The sequence below is a fragment of the Carassius auratus genome, unplaced genomic scaffold (genome assembly GCF_003368295.1).
Source record: "Carassius auratus strain Wakin unplaced genomic scaffold, ASM336829v1 scaf_tig00026111, whole genome shotgun sequence".
Classification (NCBI taxonomy): Eukaryota; Metazoa; Chordata; class Actinopteri; order Cypriniformes; family Cyprinidae; genus Carassius; species Carassius auratus.
Genome location: NW_020525489.1, coordinates 57501 through 63642, shown reverse-complemented (window position 1 = coordinate 63642; position 6142 = coordinate 57501).

The following is a 6142-nucleotide window of genomic DNA, read 5'->3' as shown; positions in this document are numbered from 1 at the left end:
TGAAGTGATGTTTAACGGACTGAAGATTAACTTGAGAAACAAACGGGGATATTTTAGAAGTAAAAATCCAGGTTTGGGCTCACATGATCTAAAAATGTTTCAAAAAGCAAAATAAAAGGTAATACAAAATTATAATTAATAATAATTAAAATGATTAATATAAATAATTTCATTTACATTTTAAAAACGCAGTAAAATAATAATCATTAGTGTTAAAAATTAGTAGTAGGACAGGTGCTTCCAAGGTCAAAGTTCACTGAAGATGCTGTTCAAAAGTGCAAATGCTTCCTTCCACTTTGTAAAGTACTTTGAATATTTGGCATGTTAATGTTGTCACACCGTATAATGATTTTAACTTAAGAAACAATATTTAACTGTGTATTGCAGTGCGTTTGTGAGATCAGTTATGTTTGATTCGCGATATATTGCCACCTGTTGGAAAGAATTTGAGAATTAGTCACTTATTATTAACTATTTAATTAGTTTGTTATTCGCTTTAGTGTTACTACCATTGCTTCATTGTGATGCAAAATATAACAAACAATAAGGGTACAGTAATCGAAAAAACTGCACTACAAACGATTATGATAGTGAATTAATACTACATAATATATAAATACTACATAATATCAAGCAGCATAATGGCCTGCTTTTGTATAGGTAAAATAACTGTAAGAATGACACCGGAAGTCTCTAACACTCATGTTATAAATGGCCAAATGCAATTTCTCTACAACAAAAAAAAGTAGAAAGTATAAGTTGCTCTGTATAGGCTACCAGTAGATGTCCTCATATTACCGCATAAAAAACTTCCTTTGACCTGAATAAGTGGTAATTCTTAAAATCAATGTGGTATCAACAAGGCTTTACATAGTTGTCAGCTTATAAATAAGCTCATATGACTGGTTAATATCAAATAAAACATTTGCCAAGTATATTGTTAATTTATAGGTAAATCAAGACTTCCAGATTGGTTTTTTATATCACTTTGAAAATCCTTCTATTGACTCAAGAGTATGACACAACATTAAATATAGCTAGACTTAAGCTGTGAGTAATCTTCTGATAATCTTAAACTACTGAACTAGGATAAATGAAATGGGTTACTTACGCCATTAGGCATTATGCCAATGTTAGTTCATGTTAAAACAATATTGATTTTGTTTTAAAAAAAAAAAAAAAAAAAAAAACCTTGTTCCAGATGGTAGAAATACAAAACACGGTGAGTCAGACGGACGAGGGTTTTTTTTTTTTTTCAATCTCCTTTGCCCCATTCCCTTACCCACCTGATCATGAGCTCAAAACCAGCCTCTGGTTGGGAAAGAGTTACTAGCTGGAGGGTTTCCGGATGTGGTTGATGGAAAGGTGCGCAGATGTGGAAAGTTCAAAGAAGAGCACAGATGAACAAAAAGACTTTTGGAGATTGAGATGAGATTCATAAGAAGCTGCATTTAATCATCCTGTTTTTTGCACACCACTCTTCATCAAGCTCTTCATCACACACAACCAAACATGACCCTGTTAATGACTTCAATCACTCCTGAAGCAGAAGGGGTCAGAGTTCATCAGCAGGACCATGCTGTTAAGGGATATAGACAGATTCAGTATAGTGGTTTGATATCTGATTAGCCCAAATTTCTAGGTAATTGTAAAATCCTGGATTTATTGCAGCATTAAGACAAATGGGTATAGGTAAGAGGAAGGATTTTTATGTTTTTGTCTTTTCTTATTTTCTTTGATGCCACAGACAGTGGTTGATCATCTATTCTCAAATGCATTTGTGAAATATATCAGTTATTCAAATGTTTCACAGGTATTCAACGAGCCAGAATTGACATTCCAACCCATTCTCAGTCACAGGAAGCAAGACTTATCATTTGGGAGAGTGTTGGTAAGATAAGCAAGGTTGTGGGTTAGATTCCCAGGGAGCACATGTTAGGTAAAAAAAAAAAATGTTAGCATGAATGTAAGTCGCTTTGGATAAAAGCATCTGCTAAATGCATAAATTTAAACGTGCAGAAGATTTGGCAATAAAACATGACTGACAGCGGAGGAGAGCACGTGGCAGTGCACTTGTTCAGTTTTGGACAGGTGGCGTGAGCTTGACATGTTGTCGATCTGGTCATGATGATGGCTCAGTTTTACAGATTAGATGAGTGAATGTCAAAAAATAGAGGGAGAGAGAACTGAGCCAAATGCATGAAAAGAATACAGAACATATAACCGTTCAGTATAGGTTGGAGTCAGTAATATTTTTTTCTGTTTTTAAAAGAGGTCTTTTATGCCAATTTATTTGATCAAAAGCTATATAATATGGCTAAATATTATAACAATTTGAATAATTATTTTCCATTTTTATATGTTTTAAGATTTATTTATTCCTGTGATGCAAAGCTGAATTTTCAGCAGCAATACTCCAGTCTTCAGTCTCACATGATCCTTCAGAAATCATTCTAATGTTGATTTGCTGCTTCAAGAATACATATATTTAGTATTTACTTAAAATATAAATTGTTTGTAACATTATAAATGTCAGTTTTGAACCATTTAATGTGTCCATTCTGAATAAAAGAATTAATTTCTGACCCAAAACTTTTGAATAGTAGTGAATGCATATGAATAGTAAAATAATTATTTCAATATTCATTTCAAAGTAAATGAAGAAAATTAAGTTACTTAATTAAATTGTAATATTATTAAATTATTAAAGCTTATTTTAGAGAAGCATGTAACATTACAGTGATACCACAACATTTAACAGTAAAATTTAAAAAAAATATATATAATAATTACAATTGCAAATCACAAATTCGAAAGTGCATTTGTAATTATGAGAATAAACACTTTATATGTACAAAAGAGTGCATAACAACAAGTAAACAACAGAGTGGACAGAAACAGATAAAATGTTATATTGAGCAGTGTGTTTTTGCATCTGTCGGTGTGTGCCTGCATGCATGTATTTGTCTGTGTGTATTATATAGCCTGTACAGAAATCAGAAACCAACTGTCTCGTTATTCTCTCAAACCTGTTAATCCCAAACTCATCAGTGTGGAAGTCCTTGTCTAAAATAATCCAAGTGTTCATAATGCTCACCAGTCTTATTAATAAACTACTGACCTTTACACTATAAAGCCACCTTCACTTATGATTTAGGGATATTTTTTCAAGCTTCCATACCTTTAAACTGGCATGGCTAATCTCTCAGCTGAACAAAAGAAACATTATTTGGCAGAGGTCATTGTGTTTCTTATGTGCCTGTCGGGTTCTGATGCTCACAGGCAAACTTGTTTGATCTTTGAGTCATGATTTCCTTCTGTCTGCTGAGCACATGGGATTGAGTCATGTCATGGCACTTGACCATGGGCCGTGGAAAAGTTGAAAAAGTCACATTTTAGTTTTATAACAGGTGCTTTGGCTCAGTGCTTGGATTATATTCCATTTGAAAAATACCCATTTTAGTTCATCAATAACTAGAAGTTGAATAGTTCATCTAAAAATGTATGTCATGTTTCATTTTCATGTTGTTCCAGACATTTATGTCTGTCATATGATAGTTTTATGGTGTTCTTTTTGAAGTTTAAAAGCTCCAGTGCTCAACTGCGTGGAAACAAACAACAACAAAAAAACTGTATATATATTTTTTTTTTCATGCACTTACCTGACTCTGTCTCTGTTTCTCTCAGTGTCTCACTCTAACTTATTTTTATAGTTTGGAGCACTGTGACCTCGGCAAAGCATTGATAACATAATGTTAACTTCACAACGGTTTTACACAGTGCTGGTAGGATTTGCACTGAAAATGTATACATATATATATATATATATATATATATATATATATATATATATATATATATAATTCTCTATTTAATCTATGTTATTTAAGTGCTTGAATCTTTTTTGATTTGATCTGATTCAATTACACACGTGTGTGTGTGTATAGTGTATATATTCCAAATATATTTTAAATGTATAAATTACATTTATAAATGAAGAATAACAAATTATCAGTATTAAAGCTTTCTGATACAAGTGATTCTCCTAAAAAATTGATCAAAAAACTTCCATCACAAAAGCTAATTAATTTCGAAGCATAATTAATTTATACATCATGATCCCATAGAGTTCATTCCAGTTTAGTTTAATTTAAAGTTTACCTCCTGATGAGTTTGTGTAATATTTTTAATGACTCATGTCCAGAAGAGCCTTTTACTGTACCACTGCTCATTTAGCTGCCTGGTAATTAAATCTACTCATTTTCTCACCCACTCATTTACCACTACAAATGCACGGAACCGCAGAACTTTGTGACTCAGGATACAAATGTATTGGAAATTATCAGAATTATGTTATTATCTTGACCTAACAAAAGCAATTTCATGATTAATTATAATAATAAAAAATGCCACTATTAAAAAATGGCACTTTGGCTAATGTCTTTGGGAAATTGAATTTTAAGAATGACTAACGATGCACTTACAGTAATACAATACTATTTCTAAAATGTAATAAATCAATTTAAATAAGTATTGTAGATGCAGTTAAGAGTTTTTAGTAATGCATTAAAAAAAGTAGATAAGATCATATTTAACTTCTGTTTAATTTTTTTCCCTTTAGTTGTGCATGTTAGCCGTCACATGATCAAATGTTTTCACAGTCCAATAAACTCAATGTCTTTAGATTCAGTGAGGTCAAGGAGTCTGGTCAGTTTTGATAGCCACACCTGCTATAATCCTTTATGTTATATATGTTTTTTGTATTGTTATGTCATGCATTTAATTTATTATGTTTAAACCCAATTAAACATTGATAGTAGTGCGAAAACAAGAATTTTTATTTGCCAAATTTGTAATGAAAAAGATATAAAACACTTATAATGACATATATAATGTACTTTGTGTGATGCATAATTAAAAATCAGTGTGCTTATAGCCATATAGAATATGTTAAGATTTTACAGTAAACAACTCGTAAGCATTAATGAAAAGCTGACTTACAGTTGCTCCCCCCAAAAGCATAAAAAATATATGAATGTCATTGCATTAAAATAACAAAATATCCAAAGAAGTGACAGACAAGCACACCTTTTCTTGGAAAAAAGGAAAATGTAAAAAAAATAAAAATCAAGTTTGTTAGGTTTGATTTACAAGCTTTACAAAATTGAGACAATAAAGAATTTGGACAGTTTGTAGAACATATCATAGTTAATTTGATTAAAGATGTGAAGAGAGGAACTGACTTCATTTAAAAATCACAGAAACACCTGCTGGTACATTATAATTGCAAAAATGACAGAAAAGTTATAGCACGTTTGTTTGCAGATGGAAATTTGGTTTGTTGTCAACTGATGCAATGGTTTATTTATTTATTTATTTTTAATTTTAATCCAATAAGATTAATCTTAATTGTTCAGAAACATTTGGAGCTGATGTTTTTGAAATCCATTTTTTAACTTTTTTGTGGAACATGCTTGGTGGAGCTTTTACTGTGGGAATTTTTTTGAAAGTCCAGTTGTCATGGTGAAACATTGTGAAACCTTACTGAAATACATTTCTTTCTTTCTCTTCGCTTGAGTGCACATTAATTATTGTCATGTTTAAGAGTTATTTGTACTGTACACCACCTCTAACCTAACTTGATTTATATGCTTTCTTTATGGCATAATGGTATGCACTAACCTCAGTCTGAACTTAAAAGCCATTGAAATCTTAGGCCGTTTGGTGACAGAAATTAAACGTGTAAAATGCAGAATAACAGTGAGTTCTCAAGCATAACTCTCTAAAATGGGTTTTGGACTAAGTTTTTAAAGGATTTATTCAGTAATTAGAAACTATTCAATTAAAAATAGTTTAGTCATTATTACTTTTACAGTTCGGCCCACATCAGAAGATTTAAAGTGAACACACCCTTTGATACTAAATGTTTTATTGATCATGATACCATTCCACATCCTGATGCTGTGTATTTCCATGGCTACTAGGAACACTGCAAAGTCTCTAAATAGAGGAAGTTCCACAGTATCATAGTAATCATTCATTTTATTACTATTTCAATAAGACGTACTGTGCAGCAAACAAAGTACTCAAGAGCATGATGTGTGGCCTTTATCTCAACAGGTTTTACTGTGTTTGATCAAAA